This window comes from Mauremys mutica, unplaced genomic scaffold (genome assembly GCF_020497125.1).
Source record: "Mauremys mutica isolate MM-2020 ecotype Southern unplaced genomic scaffold, ASM2049712v1 Super-Scaffold_100331, whole genome shotgun sequence".
In the NCBI taxonomy this organism is placed as follows: domain Eukaryota; kingdom Metazoa; phylum Chordata; order Testudines; family Geoemydidae; genus Mauremys; species Mauremys mutica.
In genome coordinates this window covers 569,090-592,434 of record NW_025423316.1, presented here as the reverse complement: position 1 = coordinate 592,434, position 23,345 = coordinate 569,090, and the positions used below count along the sequence as shown (strand labels likewise).

Genomic DNA, 23,345 nt, shown 5'->3' with positions numbered 1-23,345 from the left:
ACCCAGGGTGTTTCTAGCAGAGCTTATGGAACTGACGTGAGGAAACCAGCCTTTAATAACAGGCAGTTCCAGTTTAAGCTCAGTGTTTTTAACAATTTCTACAACATTAAATAACCCTTCAATCACAGTGTCACCATCCATAAAATTGCTTCAGCCTTACAGGTTCCCAAGTGCAAAACTAAACATCTCTTCAAATCCAAGAGAGTGGAGATCAGTCAATGTTCAGAGTCATCCCACATAGAAGAACCATGTTGTCGTATATATTGGCCCCATCATGTGGCCATTGCCTTTCCCTCCTCTCTGTTAAAAGTTTTGGTATTTTGTGCAGAAACTTTCTTCCCTCAGGAGGGACCTGGGAACCAGGGCTGCCAGCCAGACAAACACCCTTAAGAGGAGGTGTAACCCGTCAAAAAGTGATCTCCCTCCTTCAGTTCAGTGACAGCCTGAAATGCTACTTATCCCAGCAGAGCTGGAGGATTGAAAGCAGCTACATCAAGCCCCTGTATAGCTAACAGGAATGAACACAAACACTCCCTGGTATCTGAAGTGATGTTTAGTTTTACCCTTGGTAAACTACAAGACTAAAGGGAAAGATGGTGGTGCCAGGTATTAAGAGTGAAACATGAAACAATCATCATAGTTATGCCCATAGTGACTGCAAAATCTTTCTATATTCTTCTTATTATCATCAGTGTTATTTTCTCTGCTGTCTAGACATTGACTGGACCTTGACCAAGAAATTTGGATCTTGATAAAATAATCGACTACCCCTGGTTAACACAATGGACTTGACACCCACTGGGGTGTCCCTACACAGGTACAAGTACTAACAACAGTGGCTGCCTTTTAGCCATAGCTTTTCATCAGGGCAATAAATTGATACCAATTCCTGTTAAATAATTTCTCAGCCAGAGTCCCTCTCCCACATTCCTTAGGGCCACCATGTGGACGTTTCATTTCCCACCTCAATTTCACACATAGACACAATTTCATTTGCACAGATCCATGAACAGCAAAACCTCCCTGTGTCTCTTGTCTGAGCCAGGGCATTCGATTCCAGTGAACCCTTCTCTCCTGCAATGCGATGGTCAGACAGAGGGGACGTGGCACCTGCATCCCTGCCAGGGAGATATTGGCTCGGCTCTTTCTTTCTGCTGCAGTTGTTAGTCCATGAAACATCAGGGATGGAATGCAAGTCTGAGTTCATGCACCAATCCCCTGAAACATTTCAGTGCCCCAGAGAAATCCTGACCCCGGATATTGGAATGATATGGTGGAGATTCGAATAGGAAAGGGACTGTCTGAATTGTCAGTGTGGGGAACGAACAACAACCTATAGCAATGTCGTTAGCCACAAACAGACTCTCATCATGCTCCAGCCGTAAGGGAAATGGGCAGGAACTCTTGCTGTTCAGCCATGGACACACTTACACTAATGCACAGCCGTGTGTGTGCTGTGGGAGCTGGTCTGAAGAATTTGAAGTGACAATTCTGTGAGAACAGAAACATTGTGTAGTGAAACAGCTGTACGTCAAGTAGTTGTGGCTGAGTGGTTAAGGCCATGGGCTAAAAATTCCTTGGGGTCTCCCCATGCAGGTTTGAATTCTGCCAACTATGGAAGCATTAGTGTATTGTCATTGCTGTTGTCTTAGTGCCTGAGCATCCATGGAGCAAGATCTGGTCTCACTCTGAGGCTGTCTACACTTAAAATACTGCTGTAGCACTGTGGAGTAGACAGTTGCTACAGTGAGGGGAGGGGTTTTCCATCCCTGTAATAGCTGCATTGGTAGGACAATCTTTCCTTTCATTTAGCACTATCTAACCACGGCTTAGGTCAGCTTAATTATACTGGTTCTGGGGGTTTTCACACCCTGAAAGATGTACTTGTTAGAGGGTTTATCCCATCACCCTCCCATTCCCTGGTCCTTCTCACGTGACCAGAGCGCAGCAATGCATGAAGCTCAAAGGTGCAAACAATTAAATGTTTATTGGGGTAAACTTCCAGCAAGCAATGATTCCAATTTCCTTCCTCAGTGTCCCCCTTCCAAGCTCTGACACCACAGAGCCTTGCCTGTGTCCCTGTTCCCCTTCCCTGTTCCTATTCCCCCCCGTTAGCAAAACATCATTCCCATTCCCCTACCCCCATTCCCATCCCCCGCTTACTTCCTGATTGACTGCAGACTATATAGTAAAACTGGAGTTCTGCTTAGCTATGCCTTAACCAATCATTTTACTGAAATTTAACTAACCAATCCTAACATATTGTAACACGATTATCTAACCAATTATACCCCACCATCTTAATTGGTTTACACCCAACAAATTAATTATACAGCAGACAGAAACAGTCACAGAACCAGACAGAGATTATACAGACAAGCAATAGGAAAGTGGGGACTACAGTGATAGAACAACAAAGAAATGAGGATTTCACACCCCAGCTGTTGGTAAGTGAGTTGTTCCCAGACAGGATGCTATCATGGTAGAGGTTGTGGGTGCTGGTTGCTTAACTGTCTGGCCCCCAGGGCAGGATTTTGAGGTTCACCATTACTGTCTCAGAATGCCAGCACTCATCTTTTGTTCACTTAAAATGTGAGCAGGGAGATTACAACACTGCAGAACTCATGGAGCTCCAGGAAACGTGTAACTTTAGGTCCGGGTGAGTGTGTCTAAAAATTAGCTGTGCTGTAGAAGGTCTCTAGGAGTTGAAAGAGATGTGCCGTCTCAACCTCCCTAAAGCGTTCATCAACTATTAATGAAAACTAGGGTTCATAAGTCACATTCTTTGTAGTATCAGGATGGTGGACTGGTCTAAAGTGCTAGTTATAAGACTCTTTTTTTCCCAATCCCTTGGGTGTTCTGGTCTCTGCATAGAGATGTGGTTTCAAATCCCACTCCTGACATTACCATTTAATTCTATCGGGAGAAAATGGCCTCACTTCAATCTCCTTTGCAATAATAGAACCCCATTTTCTTAGCTTTGCTATTCCAGTAGTTGTGAGAGAAGCTCCAGACCAGGGGGAAACAGGGCCTGTTCTCTCGACCGATCAATTTTTTGTCTTCCTTCATTCCAAGCCATTTTCTCAGATACGTCCGTATTTCCCACACTTTTATGAAACTTTCGGGTCATCATTTAATTGCCACACAACTGTACTTATGAAGTAAAGTGAAACACAATATATTTTGGATATTCTTGCAGAAGAGTTTTGCTTTCTGACCTGGAACTGAACAAGGGCTACCAGAGGGGGACAATGCTGCTCCCTTTTCTTGGCTCATCCAAAAAACATACGTTTGTGGTGCCCTTTGTTTCCTTGTTCTTCAAACACCTGTCAGGGGTGGCCTAGGGAGACTTGGCCCTGACTCTCGGGGTCCCTCCCTGCCCCACCTTTCTATAGGATTCTGTTGTGTGGGTTTGTGCTGTGTCGTTGTTCCACGCTGAGCTGTTTTGCACAGTGTCACTTTGCACTCTGACACATTGTTTCGTGGTGTATGGTTTTTGCACTGCCTTGTGTTGCGTTGGTTTGATCTGAGCTCTTTTGCAGTGTGTCATTTTGCCCCATGGGGCGTTCATTTGCATGGCGCTGAACTGTCGGGCTTTGCACTCCTACGTGTTGTCACTTTGTGCTGTGGAATGTCAGTTCACGCTGAATTGTTAGATGTTACATTGGGGTGTTTCCACTTTTGTTGTTGTTTATATTATATTGCGATCAGGGCCGGCTCTAGCATTTCTGCCGCCCCAAGCAGAAAAGAAGAGCGCTGCCCCCCCCGCCACAGAGCGGCGCGGAGCACAGCCCGAGCCCCCGCCCCCCCAAGGGGCGCGGACCGCGGCCCCCGCCCCCCGAGTGGCGCAGCGCCGCCCTAGCCCCCCTCCCCCCGAGCGGCGCGGTCCGAGCCCCCGCCCCCCAAGGGAGGCGGAGCGCCGCCCGAGGCCCACCCCCAGCCGCGCGGCCTGGCCCGCGGCCCCAGCCCCCGCCCCCCCCGAGCGGCGCGGCCCGCCGCCCTAGTCTCCGCCCCCCCTGCCCCCAGAGCGGCGCAGCCCGTGCCCCCGCCCCCCGAGCGGCCCTAAGCCCCGTCCCCCTGAGCGTCGCGGCCCTAGTCCCCCCCCCGCAGCGGCGCGGCCCGCCGCCCGAGCAGCGCGGCCCGAGTCCCCACCCCCCCCAACGGCGTGGCCCGCCCTAGTCAGGGGCGGCTCTATAAATTAGGCCGCCCCAAGCAGCGCGGCGCGCTGCGCCGCCCTTCCCCAGTCCCGCGGCGGTTGCCGTGGTCCCGCGGCTCTGCTTGAGCTGCCGCAGGCATGCCTGCGGGAGCTCAACCAGAGCCGCGGGAAGAGGGGACCCGCCGCAGTCATGCCTGCGGCAGGTCTGCTCGTCCCGGGCTCTGGTGGACCTCCTGCAGTCATGCCTGTGGGAGCTTAACCGGAGCCGCGGGAAGAGGGGACCCGCCGCAGTCATGCCTGCGGCAGGTCCGCTCGTCCCGGGCTCCGGTGGACCTCCTGCAGGCATGCCTGCGGGAGCTCAACTGGAGCCAAATGCCGCCCCCCCCGGGAAAGGGCCACCCCACGCGCCTGCTTGGCGCGCTGGGGTCTGGAGCTGGCCCTGGCCCTAGTCTCCGCCCCCCGCCCCCCTCAGTGGCGCGGCCGTTGGCCCTAGCCCCCGCCGAGCGGCTCAGCGTACCGCTCTAGTCCCCGCCCCCCCAAGCGGCGTATCACGCCGCCCAAACCTAAAACAAGAAAACTAAACCCATATCGCCGCCCCCTCCCAAGGTGCCGCCCCAAGCACGTGCTTGGTAGGCTGGTGCCCGGAGCCGGCCCTGATTGCGATGGCATCGAATTACAGAGCTGTACGGCTGCACGGGCCCTGGAGAGGTCATGAAATCGAGCCCTCTCTGCTGAGGCAGGGCCAAGCAGAGACGATGCATCAGGGCCATGTGGGGTCAAGTGCCCAGAGCAGCTGGCCCAGGCAGGGAGCAGAAGGAGGGAACCAGAGCCAGAGCAGGTTGTCTATGGGACCAAGTATATGCAGAGTATCCTTGACAGAGGTTTGTACAATCTATTCTTAAAAACCTCCGAGGACAGAGACACCACAGACACCCTTGGGAGCCTATTCCAGAGCTTAACTACACTCAGAGTTAGAAAGCTGTTCCCAACATCTAACGTGAATCTCCCTGGCTGCAGATTAAGCCCATTACTTCTTGTCCTACCGTCAGTGGACATGGAGAACAATGGATCATCGTCCTATTTATAATGACCAAACTTTTCTCTTTGCAGACATCTGTTAAATGGTTATTATCCCCTCTTCTTGCCTGGGGTAGAATGGAAGAGGAGAAATTCCTCTCTTAACAGAGGATGCAAATGTCAGTTTGTTCTCTCTTCATGTTTTACTGAAGCTCAGAGAGAGGAAGAAACATGACCGGCCAAAGAGCATAGAGAGTTTGTTTCATTTTGGTCTGTAACTATTAGCAGAAGAGTGACACCTAAGGGCTGTCACTACCACCCACCATGGGGCTTGGATTTATGATGGTGGGATTAAGAGCATCATGCTCTACCAACTGAGCTAGCTAGATTTAAAGTCAGTCAACTGGCCAGTCGCAGTGTAGAAGGAGCCCTGAGAGTGTTTATTTGTGAGCTGAGGTTCCCTGTCTGACATTTGCCTTCTTTCCTGGTTTGTTATATCTCCAGCGAGCAAACCGAAGCTGTCACAAGGCTGGTTAGATGCTGAGTTCTAGACCAGAGAGCTGGGGTTGATTTAGCATGCTGCTGCCATCAGCTGGTCAGAGTAACCAGGGTGGGAGGGTGGAATTTAGGATTCTCCCACCAAGGGGAGGTGCTGTTGGACTCATCTAGTGGAGGAGAGTCTGAGTCTGAGTTCCCCACATGCCCCACACACATTTTCACAGGGAATCAGGCCCCCCTTGGGAAAAACTCAAAAGAAGCCTGGCCCAGGAGTGTCAGAGAAGGGAATCACTGTTTGCCTTAAGAGGTGGGTGAGGGAAACCTGCAGGTCCTTAGATCCCTCCAGCGCCTGATAGAACCATTTGTGGGGAAGGTCTGGGGAAGCCGAGGAGGACAAGGAGATGGGAAAAGGGCTTGCAGCTGTTGTGCAATCCCCATGCTCCCAGCAGAAGGGTCCGGGGGGCTCAGCACTCAGAACTCACAAGATGGCAAAGCTCAGAGCCCAGTTACACGGAGTCAGACTGTGACCAGCTCACACCCAGGGGGAGCAACTCCCCTCCCTTGGTCTCTATGCCAGCGCTCCTATCAGCTCAGTGTCCTTCCCGCAAGAGTCGGCTGCTGAGAGGGTTGCAATGGGGTAAATGAAGGCAGAGGAGGATTGTTCCTCATGGGTTTTTTTGTGTGGCTCTGTGATCCTGCTGGAGGAAGCATGATTTGAGTTTGTTTCAGTGGCTTGGGTTGGGCTCAGGTTGTGACCCTGAGCACAGGGGTTCCTGCACTCTGCTCCTAGCTCCTCAGGGAGTGGATAATGGAACAGTTTCAGAAAGTGGCTAGAAAGTAGCCTAAGAAAGTGTAGCATAAGTGAGAAGAAAAACAACATTATCCCCTCCCTGGTGGTCTAGTGGTTAGGATTTGGCAGGTTTATTGCTGAGGCCTGGGTTCAATTCCCAGTCAGAGAAAAAAGACTAAACCAAAAAAGCTTTGGTTTTTCTTCACTTGCAATGTAAACAAATCCCTGTTATTTTCCTGATTCTCACATCTTCCCAGTGTCTCCATGGCAGGGCAGGCTCCAGGCACCAGCGCAGCAAGCAGGTTCCTGGGGCGGCCAATGGAAAGGGGAGGCTTCAGCGGCAATTCGGCCCTCACTTGGGGTGGCAAAAACACTGGAACTGGCCCTGCTCCATGGAAGACAATTTGTCAAATCCCAGATGAGTGCAGTTCTATCAGTTCTCAGCCTGAGTCCTTAGGTCTTAATCCTGAGGATATTGTCCCACCATGGGGCCATTTCCCGCCTCTCTTTCATACGGAAGCACAATTTTCCTTGCACAGACACAGGAACAGCAAGATCCTTCTCTGTCCCTTGTGCAAAGCAGGGGGCCAAATTCCATGGAAACAATGGACAAGCAGGGGGCCCTGGGCACATCCAGCCCTGGCCGTGAGATGTTCCCTCCCCTCTTTCTTTATGCTCCTGTTGTTATTTCATGAATTGTCTGGGATGGGGGAAAAGCTGAGTTCACTCCAGGTGAGGGGGAAAAGGACCCTGAAAATCTCAGGCCCCAACCCCTGCTACCAGGATCACCAAGGTGCTGGGAATCTGAATGGGAAAGGGACTGTGTGAATTGTCAAGGTGGGGAATGAATAACAATCTACAACTAGATCCACCTCATTAATCACTGACACAGGCTAATCCTGCTGCAGCTAGAAGGGAAACTGGGAGTGATTCTTTGCTGTTCAGCCATGGAAACAGTGACCCAATTGCACGGCAGTGGATGTGCTGGGGAAAGCTGGACTTCACAGGCAGGTGGCAATAGCAGATCCTAGAAACACCTGGAGCTTCCCACACCTCTGCTGCCACCAGGGTCAGTGTTGAGCGACTCACAGTGCCCCCCCCCGACACATTTCCTTCCAGCAGGAGGTGGCAGCACCCCCCACCCAATGCAGGGGAGAGGGCTGAGTGTATCTCTGCACCCTGAGCCCAGGGCACCCACTCTCTCTGCCCCACACATCGAATCTGGCCCTGCTGCAAAGTGACCCCTAAGAACCAGCAGCCTCAAGGACCGCAGGTTTGGCCCTCAGAGCAGGGAATGTGTCCCCCATGCTATGCTTAGGCCACTGGATGCTCTGGCAATAGGACAGCTCTGAGTATAACCTCCAGACCATCTGGGGATATAGCTCAGTGGTAGAGCACATGCTTTGCATGTATGAGGCCCTGGGTTCAATCCCCAGCATCTCCAAGCTCTTTTTTTCACCCTGCTGCTTTGCTCATGCCCAGAGGGGATGTGGCCCAGCAGTCTCCCTACAGGAGTTTCAATCCTGCTCAGTGAGGGGTAAGTGGCAATTGCATGGAATGTCGGGGGCGGTTTCTGCTCCTAAGTCACCTCTGTACATGTAAGATTCCCACCCGCTGTGCTGCTTGGGACAAGGGTAGATGAGAAGGGCAAATCCTCCAGCACTGGAGGGAAAGGTCCCATCTGCACAGACTGAGAGGCCAGGAAACAGAGGGGCAGTCAGTGCTCAGAGAGGAGAGAGGTCAGTGATTTACACCCACTAGGGGACACTGTCTTTTTGAGGCGAGTGCAGTTTGCTTGGGATGGTGCTGACGATGGGTAGAAAAAAGGCTGGAGTCAATGACTGACGAGACCACAGAAGGGGAAGGGGAATGGCAGCCCCACAGAAGGTCCTGGGTGCTCAGATGCCCCAGTTATTGCACCCTGGCCTGTCACAGAGAGAGAAAAGACACCGAGGGACCCAGCCCCCCTACAGTGATCCCATGGACAAGAACCTGGCTGGGAGTGGGGTGAAAGCTCCCTGTGGGCAAAGGGGAGCTGAAATCCCTCAGTGTCCTGGAATTTAAGCAATGGAAGCTTCAAACCCTGCAGGGGTGTGGGCTGAGGTGCATCAGCAGAAGGTTGGGCTGGACGGGGCGGCAGGTTTGTATAATTTTTGGTGGTGCCCAGAATGGGACCAAGTCCTGCCCCACCCCACCCCACCCCCACACAGGACCAGCTTTAGGCCGATTCTCCTGATTCCCCTGAATCGGGCCCCACCCCTAAGAGGGCCCCGTGTCCAAGCCCTGGTACTGCGTACTGGCAAGAGCTGGTGTGCTGTACCAGGGTGGCCCAGCTTCCTCAGGGGGCAATTTAAAGGGCCTGGGGCTCCCAGCAGGGGCTGGGGTAGGGCTGGGGTAGGGCTGCGGGGGGCTGGGGGCTATTTAAAAAGTCCAGGGTTCCCATTGCTTCTACCGCCCCGGCCCTTTAAATAGCCCCCAGAGCCCCACAGCTTCCCCAGGGCTCCCTCAGCTATTTACAGGGCCGGGGCGGTGGAAGCAGGGGAGCCGTGGGCCATTTAAATAGCCCCCAAGCCCTGGGCTGCTGCTGCTACCCCGGTGCTGAGGGGAGAGGGGGCACTTACCGTACAGGGTGGGCTGTACCCCCTGTACCCGCACCCCCTGCCCTGCCTCCAGCCCCTCACCCCCTGCCCTGCCTGCACCTGCCCCTGCCTCCAGCCAGCCCCACACCTCCTGCCCGCAGCCAGCCCATCTCCAACCAGCCCTGCACCCCCTGCCCTGCCTGCACCAGCCCCTGCCTCCAGCCAGCCCCACACCCCCTGCCCGCAGCCAGCCCATCTCCAGCCAGCCCTGCACCCCCTGCCCTGCCTCCAGCCCCTCACACCCTGCCCTGCCTGCACCAGCCCCTGCCTCCAGCCAGCCCCACACCCCCTGCCCGCAGCCAGCCCATCTCCAGCCAGCCCTGCACCCCCTGCCCTGCCTCCAGCCAGCCCCACACCCCCTGCCCACAGCCAGCCCCTGCTGCACACCCTGCCTGCACCAGCCCCACACCCCCTGCAGCCAGCCCTGCACCCTGTCTCCAGCCAACCCCTGTCGTACCCCCTGCGGCCCTGCCTGAAGCCAGCCAGCTCCCCACACCCCCCTGCCCGCACCAGCCCTAAACCACCGGCCCTGCACCTCCTGCCCTGTCTGCAGCCAGCCCCGCACCCCCTGCCCTGTCTCCAGCCAACCCCTGCTGCACCCCCCTGCCTGAAGCCAGCCAGTCCCGCACACCCCATCTCCAGCCAGCCCCGCACCCCTTGCTCTGCCTGCAGCCAGACCCTACCTCCAGTCAGCCCCTGCCCTGCCTCCAGCCAGCCCCATGTCCACTGGTGCCTGCAGTTCCCAGGGCAGTAACCCTGCACACCTGCTTCAATGAGGGGGGCAGGGAGCAGCTGGAACCCACACATGTGCACACCCTAGGGTGACCAGACAGCAAGTGTGAAAAATCGGGACGGGGGGGGGGGTAATAGGATCCTATATAAGAAAAAGTCCCAAAAATTGGGACTGTCTTTATAAAATCAGGACATCTGGAAACCCTAGCACAGCCCCAGGGAGTGGCAGGGACCCACACATGTAAAATGGAATTCGTTTCTAGTTCAGGCCCATCTTTTTAAAAAAGAGCTTTAGGTAGGGTTAACATACACCCGTGTTTTCCTGGACATGTCAGGCTTTTTGGTTCTTAAATCACTGTCTGGGAGGAATTTTTAAAATTTAAAAATTCCTCTTGGGAAAATATGGACGCATGGTAACGCTATTGGTACAAAAAATACATACTGTGGCACATCCCTTAAATCAGAACTTTTTATAGGGAACTAGTTCCTAAGGAATGAAAGCCTTTTTATATATAATATATATATATATATATATATATATATATATATATATATATAAATTTTTAGTTATCCCTGCCGGGGCCCGGCTGAAAATGACTGCCCAGAGTTCGAGAACTGTCCCTGTTCTCATTGGACAGATGGGGAGAAGCCTGAAGTACAAAGAAGGGAAGTGACCTTCCCAAGGGCCTACACAGCAAGGTGGTGGCAGAGCCAGAAAGAGAAGCCAACAGTCATGACTCCTGTTCTAATGGACAAAAAAAACCCAGAGAAAGGGATAGAGCCCAGGAATCGAGATGGTGGGGAAATTTCATTTAAACCATTTCTGTCAGAAAATCCCCTTCAGACTAAACCAGTTTTTTTCTCAAAATCAAAACAAGTGGGATGAAAGTTCTTTGCACAAATATTTTGTTGCAAAACAAAAGCATCTCCTGTTTGTCACAGTGTGTTAAATTGTCTCCTCGCACACAAAGAGGAGACACTTAGATCTCAAACATTAGATAAGATGCTTCAGTCTGAGCTAAGTAATTGCTGCTCTTAACAATTTCAAAATAAAAAAATACAAATCAAATAGACTATTTTAGCTATTCTATTATGTGTTAATCTGCTCTGAGTAAATGTGATAGGACACCGCATATTACACACTACTCCTAGTGACACTCGACAATGGATCCCCACCCACCGTGAGGTAGGTAGGAGCGGATCATTATTATCCCTACTTGAAAGAGGGAGAAGCTAAGGCTGAGAAAGGAGAATTGACTTGTCTTAGGTCACACAGCCAGCCAGTGGCAGAGTTGGGAATAGGACCCAAGAGCCCTGATTTTCAAACTAACCATCGGATCTTGAATTTCAGACACTGAATGACCTGAATAAAGTGCTCTCAGATGAGCTCCAGACCAACAACAGTGCACAATAAATATTCAGCAAGTATTTGAGGAGAATTGCATTGTTAGAGAGAATCATGAACTGCTCAGAGACAATTAATGCAGAGGAGCAGCAAAATTCATCAAACATATAACAGGTTCTGACTTATTTCCTTGGGCTTAAAAGAGAACAACAAGGACCTGAGTCTCCTCCCTGTCAATAACCCCCTGCTCAGCCAATCAGGGTAGAGACTGAGGACGGGAGGCTGAGGGTTTTCGCCCAAAGGATGGCCCAGGTCAATGGTGGGGATCACTGCCTGAGCACTATTTCAGCCCCACATTTTTGGGTGGACCTCCCACAGTGGGAGCTGCAGAGCACTCACCTGAGACACATACGCGCACCCCTCCTGGTGTTGGGAGGGGAACAGGAGAAAGGACAAAAGAAGCAAGAGACAAAGAGAAAGGAGGGAGAGACGGATGGAGGAAAAGGTGAAAGCAAAAGGACAAACCCTAATGACCACAGTAATTCTAAGGGACAAAATCCCAGGTGCGCAATAAAATTCTGCCTCCTTAAGCTCGTGTTTTCCATGCCTAGAATTCAACGGTCACCAGATGGATCAGACTGAACAGGTTTCAAACCTCGAGGAGGCTCTTACCTTCTAAACAGGGATGACTGTTTTCCAGTAAAATCAAGAAAAGGGAAGGAGAAAACTCGAAAGAGGTTCCTCCTGGCACTCACGTATGTGAACCCGAATACTCTCTCAGTCCTCAAAGAGAGACCTGGAGAAGGAGACTTGCTGAAGCAAAGCCACAGGGGTCTCTGATGTTTCCCTGACCCCTCGCCCCTGTCCTGCCTGGCTGATGTCAGCATTTCTCTGTGAGGTCACCACCTCCCCATCACCTTTGACCAATAGTCTGAGGTCCTGCAAAAATCCTTTGTGATGTCACTGCCACACCCCTCCCTTGCTGTGCTAATGTCCTGCCGCTGCCCAGGCACTTTGGAGGTTTGAGCTACTCCATGTGGATCACCCCACTCAAGGAGCGTTCGTTCTAGGAAGCAAGCCGGCTAGACAGGAAAACATCAGACACTGCTTCCAGTGCTACACTCAGTTTTTCAGAAATAAGTCGACTTTGAGGCCAGAAGAGACCATTAGAGCATCTAATCTGACCCCCTGCATATCACAGGCCTCCTGTATGACACCAGAGCTACTTTTGGGGCAAACACATTCCAGAAAGGCATCTAGTCTCCATTAGATGACACCAGGAGATGGCAAATCCACCACTTTCCTTGGAAGCTTGTTCCTGTGGTGAATCATCCTCACTGTTGAATATTTGTGTCTTATTTCTAATATGAATTTGTCTCTTTTCACCTTCCAGCCATTGGGTCTTGTTATGCCTTTCTCTGCTCAATTAAAAAGCCCTTTAATACCCAATCTTTTGTCTCCATTAAGGCCCTTCAACACTTCAATGAAGTCACCTTTCAATCTTCTTTTGATAAGCTAAAGAGGTTGAGCTTGTTCAATAGCTCCCTAGAAGGCATTTTTCTCCAGCCCTCAGAACACTTTGTGGCTCTTTGGTCATCAGACTCCTGAACTGCAGCTGGATGTGGTTCTTGTTCTTCTGCACAGCACAGCTCCTGGAGAAGAGGGATCTGCAAATGTACATTCATATGATACCTTTGTTTAACTGATGAAAACATAAACTAGACACTTAGAGGATTGGAACTGATTTCAGCGGATGGACAGCTTTGCTAGGTTTTTATGCATTTGGACAGCGAAATGTTGAGTGTTTACATTGATATCAATCACTCCTGTATAGAGGAGCCCCTGAACATAATGGAGATTGGAAATGAAAATGTTTTCCTTTTTTTAAAAAAAAGAAAGAGGGTTATAAGAGAACACTGGGGTTTGAACTGAGGACTACGTGAACTGTACTCAAGCACTGAGCAATAACCCCATGACAACAAGAGTATGGAATCGTGATCTCCAGGACTTTGAAGGACAAACCCTGCTTCATCGAGGTCCTTTGCCATTCGCAGACCACAGGTGGTTTTAAAAATGGGGTTTGATTAAACTTCTTAAATGTGGTAAACACCACAGCTTGTGCACCCACCGATATAGCTTCTCCCAGTGACATTGCTGCCACCTCCTGGGGAAGTGGATTAACTACACCCCCAGGAAAACTCTCCCATCAGCATAGAGCAGTGGTTCTCAAACTGTGGGGCAGGACCCCAAAGTGGGTCATAACCCTGTTTTAATGGGGTTGCCAGGGCTGGCATTAGACTTGTTGGTGCCTGGGGCTGAAACCAAAAGTCTGAGCCCCACCACCCAGGGCTGAATCCCTCAAGCTGTGGTTTTGCCCTCCCCCAACTGGGGCAGGGCTCAGGCTTTGTCTCCTCTGCCTCTGCCCAGTGGGGAGGGGCTTGGTCCCTCTTTCCAGGGTCATGTAGTAAGGTTTTTGGGGTTTTTTTGGCAAAAAGGGGTTATAGTGAAAGGAAGTTTGAGAAACCCTGGCATAGAGCCTCTGAGTACGTCTAGACTTGGCTCCCTAGGGGTGATCAGACACTGAAAGTGCAGCCATGGAGACACCACACACCAGCCTTGCCTAGCAGGCAAGAATCAAACCTCCACAGAAAGACGCCTGTTGCTTTTTAACCCATTTCCCTAAGCCCTCAGCCACCACCACTTAACAAAGGGGCTTTTCTACACAATGGTTCTGGTCTCACTGAAGGGTCATTTCCAGTTGTTTGCTCAGACCAGCATTAGGGAAAATGGTGCCCTGGGCAAAGCTTGTACTTTGGCACTTCCCCATTGCTCCTGGATGATCCCCACTCCTCCTTTACCGCTAGCTCCTGCACTCCCAGCCCCTTGCACCTCCTTCACCCCTAACTCCTGCCCCCTCCAGTGCCCCCTTTCCCCTTAACTCCCTGGGCCACCAGCCATTGCCCCTCTCCTGCAGCCCCTTCACATGGCTCCAGTGCTGGGGGCCCCGCACTTGTTCTCCCTTTCCCTGGGCTTTGGCATCACTAGCCCCTGATTAGTGAGTAGGGTTCAGTGGTTCCCAAAATGTGGGGCATGAGTCCTAGGGGGACACAGAGGAACATTCATGGGGGCACCTCAGTGCCTGAGCCAGCCCCCATGGAGGGAGCAGCACTCAGCCCCACTCTGCCCCAGCTCTTCCCCAACCCCACCCTCAGCCTGGGCCCCTGGATTCCAGCTCGGCCTCGACCCCCTTACCCCTGTCTGCACCCCTCTCCTCAGCAAGCAACAGCCCCACTCCCAGCCCCGGTTTTTGACTGCGGCTTCCGAGGGGCCACAGCCATGGCTAAGAGGGCACAGTGTGAAATGTTTGGGGACCACTGGTTTAGGATGATGTTCTCAATCACTTCTATGAAGTCCAATAAAAGCTATTCCTCACCCACCTACCCCTCCATCAGGACGGACTAATCCACTTCGCAAGAGGTGGCAGCTATGTCAGTGGGAGAAGCTATATCGGTGGGTGTGCAAGCTGTGGTGTTTACCACATGTTCTGCTGCCCTTCACTCATGCAGGAAGGATAATAACATTTCATTCCACTCAATGCTAAAGTGATTTGTAACCCACCACCAGCCAAAACTGGTCATTTTTGGAAAGTGGCCCCATCATGCTGCATATCTAGGCAGAGTAGGTGTGTCTGTGCAAACATGGTCTGTTCCTGAAGTCTTTTCCCCAGCTCCTCACTAGATGTGAGGGGGGAGCTCATTCAGCCTCTGCTTCTGCTTAGTGTTTAGAAACTCCTTATTGTCCCTAGCTCTGCTGGCCTTAGCTTTCTCCTCCTGTCTTTTTCTTGACAGCTCAGATGAGGTGGCTGAGTGGTTAAGGCGATGGACTGCTGATCCATTGTGTTCTGCACGCATGGGTTCGAATCCCATCCTCATCGGATGCATTTAGTCATTACCCCTCCTTTGTAGACAACCATGTCCCCCTTTGGTACAATGTTGCTTCTTGCAAACAAAAACCTTCTCAAAAACTCAGAACTCTATTGCTTTAAATAAAATGTCTAAATCCCAGATTTCTTAAAAAAAGAAAAATTCTCTAGTCCTGTATTTCTTAATTTTTATCTCAAAAGGTAACATCCTCGTCATGTCCTCCAAACACCCTGGGACCTGCCCAAATTATTAAAATACCCTCAACCCGAGCAAGGCCAGAGCAGTGAACCAGAGCTAGTGTCTAGGCCAAGCTGTTCTGAAGGAGGCAACTCCAACATTTTCTCCCTGCTTCCCTTGGCACAGTCTGACTGAGAAAACAAAATTCCCCAAACTGAAAAACCAATACTAATCTGTTTGGGGACTTTGGTTTGAAAGTATTATTGTTATTATTCTCTTCTGATTTCTGAATCAGTTCAGTTCAGTCTTTTTCCTCCAGGTGTGTTTCCAGCTAAAACCACATTGAGGGTACTGGACCACTGACCTATCAGCTCTTAACACCCAAACTTTCAGTAACTCTTTATCAGTGCCTGCCAGTGTAATTTAAACCATAGGTTTATCTAGCTCTGAATCTTGTCTTCTGACAGTAGCCAATACCAGGTGCCCCAAAAACCACTCCTTAAGGTACCACCGGGTGTTGAACCCAGGATCTCTTGTTTACAAAGCAGATGCTTTAACCAGCCAAGCCATGGTACCGGCTGTTACTTAAAGCAGCGTGTTTGCCCATACCTGACTCTCTGCCAATCCCCACTGGGCCCTGACAAGTGTTGCTCGTGTTTGGCTTCTGTAAAGCAGGGGAACAGGTGAAGTTTTGCTCCCAAGGTGTGTGTGTGATTCTTTGGACAGGTCTACACTATGAAATTAGGTTGGTGTAATTACATTACTTAGGCTGGCAATGCAGTTCTATCAACCTAATCCCAGTGTAGATAGCGGTTCAGCTGTCAGAACTTTCTGGAGCTATGAAAGGGGAGAGGTCCGGCCTCTGTAGCAGGAATGCAGGGCAGGTGAGTTCACGGCAGGCATTGTGGGATACTGGTGGAGACCAGTTATGGTGATATAATGACCAGCAGCATTTACACTGACAATTTGTCACTTTAAGTTTGCTGCACAAAGCTCTAGGCCTCTCGTCGAGGTGGTTTTATTTTGTCACCAAAACAGGGCAATTTTGTCACCAGACGTGGCATTGCAGTGTGTGCACCAGCCACAAGCTGCCGAGCGAGGGCTGAAATAACTTTGTAGTGCAGACCTGGCCAAAGATTTACACACACACACACACACACACACACACACACACACACACACACACACACACACACACACACACACACACACACACACACACCCCTTGCAAGGAAAACCTCACCTGCTCCTCTGCTTTGCAGAATCCAACACACGCAAAGCTTTTCAGGCCCCAGTGGGGATGGCAGGGAGTCAGGTGTGGGCAGACACTGGGTTTTAACCACAAGCAGGCACTATGGCTTAGCTGGCTAAAGCACCTGCCTTGTAAACAGGAGATCCTGGGTTCAACTCCCAGTGGTTCCTTGTTGAGTACCTCTTGGGGCACCTGGTATTGGTTACTGTCAGAGAACTAAATGGGCCTTTGGTCCAGCCCAGTATGGCTGTTTAAATTATACTGATAACAGAATTACTGAAAGTCTGAGAGTTAAGAGCTGATAGGTTAGTGGTCCAGCCCAACACAGATAAACCCCCCTCCCTCTGGGACAGGGGCAGGTCTGGGCTCTCACATCAAATGCTCATTGTGGCTGCCAGAATCTGTGAGTGACTAATTTAGTTTGCACTGACGGTTGAGTCCTGCTTTGTGCACCATGTGTGAGAATGAAAATCCTAAACCGCCCTTTGAAATAACGAATGCAGCAGGACGTGTTATTGTCCCTGCCCCAAAGCAGACAGACCAATGGAGAAATGCCATTGAGTCCAGGGTAATACTCCACTGCCATTCTACCTTGTTTGCTTGCTAAACTCCCTCCCAACCTTGAGGGCTCCCAGAGCCCGGTATTGAGCCTGAGCCGAGATGTCTACAGTGCAAATTTACCACCCCACGGCCCTAGCCTGGTAGCCTGCACTGGCATGGGACAGCCGTGGGTGTTTCATTGCAGTGTGGACATAGCCTAGCATTATGTCTACACTGCCATTAACACACCCAAGTCACTATTCTCAAACCCTGGGTCAGTTGATTGAGTCTTGTGGGGCTTGTGCTGCAGGGTTGTAAAATTACAGTGTAGACACTTGGGCTTGAGCCCAGCCTCCAAGACCCCACGAGGGGTGAGGGTCTCCGAGCCTGGGCGCCAGTCTGAGCCCCAGGAGCCCAAATCAGATCATCCAGGCCAGCTGGGCCACACATATTTTATCACAGTCTAGATGCCCTCTCAGGGTATGTCTACACTGCAATGTAAGCCCAGGGTTAGCAGAAGTCATGTCAGCAGCCCCAACACATAAACAGAAACCACGAGGGAAAGACCCACCCTCAAATAAGCTGGGCAGTGTCCTTCTCCCTACAGTTTGTAAGTCCAGCAACCAAAAGTGCTTTAACATGAGCCATCCCCTCTCTGCACCCCACTCACAGCTGCTGTCCTTAGTCAGTGCAAGCCCAGAGGTGCCTCTGTACAGTTCACCTGCCAGCCTGGGTGGAAAAGGGGGAAAATAAGAAGGCACCGTACTCACTCTGTTGTCTAGGGACTCACGCATCCCTCTACAGTCACCCTGTCCTAAAGTTGGTCTAACACCTAAATTTTACTATTGAGACCCAAACCCCAGCCCACTTGGCTTTGGAACCCCTGTCCCCTGCCTAGCAAGTGCTATTGAATTGAGGGTGAGTCCCTCAATCGGGGTCTGCCTATAACAAGGAGACTGGGAATCCAACACCAGCCAAAAGTGATCATTTTGGCAAGCAACCCAACATATTTCCAACATACTGTAAAATCCACATGCAGACTCGTACACGAAACCTTGCAAGAAAATCTTCCTGAGGGGGTCTGAAGCACCTGCTGCTAGAGGGAAGGAGGGAGCTGTGGGTTGGGATTGAGGAGCAGCGTGAGGAGGAGGGGCCCGTGTGTTGGGATTGAGGGGCACTGGGAATAGGAGGGGGCTGTGGGCTGGGATTGAGGGGCTCTGGGAATAGGAGGGGGCTGTGGGTTGGGACAGAGGAGAAGGGTGAAGAGGAGCAGGCTCTGGTTGGGAGTGAGGAGCAGTGAGCATAGGAGGGACTGAGGGTTGGGATTGAGGGGCACTGGGAAAAGAGGGGACATGGGTTTAGGCTGAAGAGCATCTTCATTTGGGGATCCAGCAGGACAGGTGAAGGCAGCAGGTGATTCTAATTCCTTAGGGATATTCTGTGTCTTTGTCTGTGTGTGTCTGTGCAGGGAAGGAACATGCTCTATGCCCAGAGGCCTTTATTCCTCCAATCTGCAAGGACAGAGGGGCTGTCAGGAAGTTGCCCCTTCAAACCCACACACAAAAAGGCCCCTCTGAGGAAAGGGAAAATCCTGAAGAGAAAAAGTAACATCAAAGAGGACTCCAGCAAGACAGCTTAAGAGTTTGGTGAATAGTTTATTACCTGACCAGGAACTTGAACCCTGGGCCCTCAGATTAAAAATCTGACACTCTGCCAACTGAGCTAGCCAGGCTCACAAACCAAAAGAGCAAGTTGGTGCAGAGGAGAAACTAGTCAAGAAAACAAGAGTGGGAAACAATAGGGGAAACCTGCTGCTCTCTCTGGCCTGGTCAGGGGGCTGTGCCAATCGGGTGTCCGCACTAAGTTCAGCACCAATACGGTGATCCCGGGGAAGCTTGGGGTCCCCAGGTTGCCTAAGGAGGGGGGAACTGGCCCAGGTCGGAAACGGAGCAGGTCAAAACTCCCGTGCCGATCAGTAGTGGGGTCGCGCCTGTGAATAGCCCCTGCAGCGTAGCCTGGGCAAGACAGTGAGACACGGACTCTTTTTATACACCCCCCTCCCCCGCAGAGACTGTATGGGGGGATGGGAGCTCCCATTGTGGGGATCCTGAACTGGTGGGAGGGAGGCACCATGTACCAGGGATCCCGAAACGCGGAACAGGGACACCCACACACCAGGTGTCTTGCAGCAAGAGCTGCGGTCTTGATTTACAAACTGCAAGTGGTGGGGAAGTTACCACCTCCCTTGCGGAGCTTGTTCCACTAGATAATTAGCCTCACGGTTAAACAATGGTCATTTCCAGTTGGGATTTTCTGACATCGACTGCGAGCCAATGGGGTCTTGTTCAGTCTTTGTCTGGTGAATTAAAGAACCCTTCAAATCACATATTCCCCCCCTCTGGGAATTTGTAAAACGTATTTAAAACAAAGATTAAATCGCCTCTTAACCTCCAGTCAATGAAATCAATTGAGCTTCTTCAGTCTCTCGCTGGAGACATTTCTCTTGTTTTTAAAGGCAAAAATCCTGATCTTTCCAATGGGAGCTGCTGCTTCAATGTTCAGTTTGGGGAGGGATTTGGCTGCACTCAGAGATCTGCCCGCGGGTTACAATCTGCGATCCGAAGGGCCAAACGCAAACAGCGTTTAGATGGGACCGTTAGTGCCGCCCCCGTGTGGCCAAAGACTAGAACTGACGAGCAGAGTTTACAGCTGGAGCCTGGGACGCTCCTGAACAAACTGGGCACGAAGCCTCTCGCGTGGGATCCTCGCTGTGCAGCAGGAGGCGGAGGGAAGCTGATTGTCAGGGCTCAGGGCTGCTCCCTGCCAGGCTGAGCCGGTGTCTGTGCTAAGGTTGGAGTCAATCAGGTGATTCTGGGAAGTTCGGGATCCCCGGGCTCCCAAAGGGAGGTGAAGTAGGTCACCCCCGAGCAGGTTAAAGCTGCAGGGTGACAGTGGGGTTGCTGCCCCTGTGAACAGCTGCTGTAGCACCGCCTGGGCAGGACAGGGAGAGCCAGTTATACCCCCGCCCCCAGCCTGTATTGGGGGATGGGAGCACTCACACCCTGGGGACCCACCCACCAGAGATCTACAGGGGGGAGAGTGGCACCCACACACCCAGGATGTTATAGGGGGGGACAAGGGCATCCACACTCTGGGATCCTCTGCAGAGGGACAGACACCAACACATCCAGGATTCTGTATGGGGGGCAGAGGTACCCGGACACCTGGGCTCCTGGACGGGGGATGGGGGCACTGAAACATCCAGGATCTTACCTGGGAGGACAGCGGCGCCTGCAGCTCGACATGAGACGGGGACAGGGGAAGCAGAAGCATTATCCAGTTCCAGGATGTCCCCGTCTGGCCAAGGCACAGAGCTCACAAGTGGAGTTTAAAGCTCCAGCTGCCAGGCAGCAAAACAAGCCGGGCCCCGTGGCTGGTGCCTGTGATTCCCAGCTCCTGGGGAGGCTGAGGCCAGCGGATCGCTTGAGCTCAGGAGTTCTGGGCTGCAGCGGGCTGTGCCGATCAGGTGTCCGCACTAAGTTTGGTATCAATATGGTGATCCCAGGTTGCCTAAGGAGGGATGAACCAGCCCAGATTGGAAACAGAGCAGGTCAAAACTCCTCTGCCGATCAGTAGTGGGATCGCACCTGTGAATAGCCCCTGCAGCATAGCCTGGGCAAGACAGTGAGACCTGGTCTCTTTTTATACAGACACCCCCCCCCACAGAGCCTGGAGGGGGGATGGGAGCACCCACACGCTGGGGATTCTGAATTGGGGGAGGAGGGATGCACCCAAGCAACACGGATCTTGAAAAGGGGAACAGAGACACCCACAGATCCCGGATGGTGGCAGGCAGGGGAAACCACACACGGGAGCTAGTTCATGGGGTGGGGGACAGAGACACCCACCAGAGATCCTGGATGGGAGCACCCACATGATGGGGATCTTGAACTGGGAGGAGGGAAGCACCATGTACCAGAGGTTCTGAAGGGGGAACAGGTACACCCACACACCAAGTGTCTTGCAGCAAGAGCTGCGGTCTTCATTTACACAGGGCAGTGATGGAGAATTAACCACGTCCCTTGTGGAGCTTGTTCCACTAGATGATTAGCCTCACCAGGTCAACACTACGAGTTTATATCAAATTTAGAATCATTAAATCACATTAACTCTGCACCCCTCCACACAACGAAGCCCTTTATATCGATATAAAGGGTTATTAATACTGATATCTCGGCTGGCCTACACTACAGGGGGAAATCGATCTAAGATACGCACCTTCAGCTATCGCACAGTGCACCATTGTGACCGCTCTGGACAGCAATCTGAAGTCGGATGCGCTGGCCAGGTTGACAGGAAAAGCCCTCCGAACTTTTGAATTTCATTTCCTGTTTGCCCAGCGTGGAGCTCCGATCAGCACAGGTGACCATGCAGTCCCAGAATCAAAAAAGAGCTCCAGCATGGACCGTACGAGAGATACTGAAGCTGATCTCTGTATGGGGAGATGAATCTGTTCTATCAGAACTCCATTCCAAAAGACAAAATGCCAAAACATTTGAAAAAATCCCCTAGGCTATGATGGACAGAGGCCAGAAGAGGGACTCAACATAGTGCTGAAACTTAAGGAGCTGAGATAAGCTTACCAGAAAGCCAAAGAATGAAATGGATGCTCATGGAGGGAGGGGCGACTGACGACTGTAGCTATCCCACAGTTCCCGCACTCTCCGAAAACCATTTGAATTCTTGGCTGAGTTCCCAAAGCCTGAAGGGTCAAAAACATTGTCACGGGTGGTTCAGGGTATATGTCGTCGCCCCCCCTCCCCCCGTGAAAGCAAAGGGAAAAAAATCATTTCTCGCCTTTTTTCAATGTCACCGTATGTCTACTGGATGCTGCTGGCACATGTTGTGCTGCAGCGCTACACAGCAGCATCCCCTTCCCTTCCCTTGCGGACGGCAGACGGTACAGTAGGATTGGTATCTGTCATCATCGTCCTGTGAGTGCTCCAGGTTGGCCTCGGTGAGGTCGGCCGGGGGCGCCTGGGCAAAAATGGGAATGACTCCCAGGTCATTCTTTTCTTTAAGCTTTGTCTAATGGAGATTCAGTCCTGCCTGGAATAACATAGCAGCTGGATGCTGCCCTCCCCGCCCCCTTTGAGCTCTACTTGCAGAGGCAATAAAGTCAGTGTTGTTTCATATTTATGCATTCTTTATTACTTCATCACACAAATGGGGGGATAACTGCCAGAGTAGCCCAGGACGGGTGGGGGAGGAGGGAAGCAATGGGTGGGGTTGTTGCAGGGGCACCCCCTAGAATGGCATGCAGCTCATCATTTATGCGGGATGTCTGGGGCTCTGACCTGTATCGGCCATTTACTTCTCTGGTTCTTTTGTAGGCTTGCCTGATAGTCTAGACAGGACTGACTCTCCTTTTAGACAAAACTTAAAGAAGAGAATGACCTGGGGAGTCATTCCCATTTTTGTCCATACGCTCCCAGCCAACCTCACCGAAGCCGGCCAGGAGCACCCATGACAGCAGCAAATGGTTCAGTATAACTTGCAACTGTCATTGTCAACTTGCAAAGCAGCAGACAGGACGGTATGGCTGGTAACCATCTTTGCTAACTTGCAAAAGGCAAGGGGATGCTGCTGTGTAGCGCTGCAGTACCGCGTCTGTCAGCACCATCCAGTAGACATACGGTGACAGTGAAAAAAGGCTGAACGGGTTCCATGGTTGCCGTGCTATGGCGTCTGCCCGGGCAATCCAGGGAATATGGTACGAAATGATTGTCTGCCGTTTATTTCACGAAGGGAGCATTGAGTGACGACATTTACCCAGAATCACTCACGACACTGTTTTTGCCCCATCAGGCATTGGGATCTCAACCCAGAATTCCAATGGGCGGGGGAGACTGTGAGAAGTATGGGATAGCTATGGGATAGCTACCCACAGTGCAACGCTCTGGAAATCGACGCTAGCCTCGGTACATGGACGCACACCGCCGAAGTAATGTGCTTAGTGTGGCCGCGTGCACTCGACTTTATACAATCTGTTTGCAAAAAACAGTTTCTGTAAAATTGGAATAATCCCGCAGTGTAGACACACCCTGTGATTAACAACTTTGGTGGCTAATTGAAAGGCTGATGGTTCAAACCCAAGTGAAGATGGAGGTCGGTTTTTTTTAACTGATGAGCATCCAGTACATTTTAACAGGCAGAAAAGCTCCTCAATGCTGGTCTAGCCTCATTGGGCAAGCATAAGGAACACTTTTGCTAGAT

General features: G+C 51.6%; 2 non-coding genes across 2 annotated transcripts; both read left to right on the top strand.

Annotated features, from left to right (window-relative positions):
• The first annotated feature begins 7,833 nt into the window (after positions 1 to 7,833).
• Positions 7,834 to 7,905, top strand: TRNAA-UGC. Its single transcript has one exon. It is a non-coding gene; the product is annotated as a tRNA-Ala (tRNA).
• Positions 7,906 to 15,029: 7,124 nt separating this feature from the next.
• Positions 15,030 to 15,111, top strand: TRNAS-GCU. Its single transcript has one exon. It is a non-coding gene; the product is annotated as a tRNA-Ser (tRNA).
• The last annotated feature ends 8,234 nt before the right edge of the window (positions 15,112 to 23,345 follow it).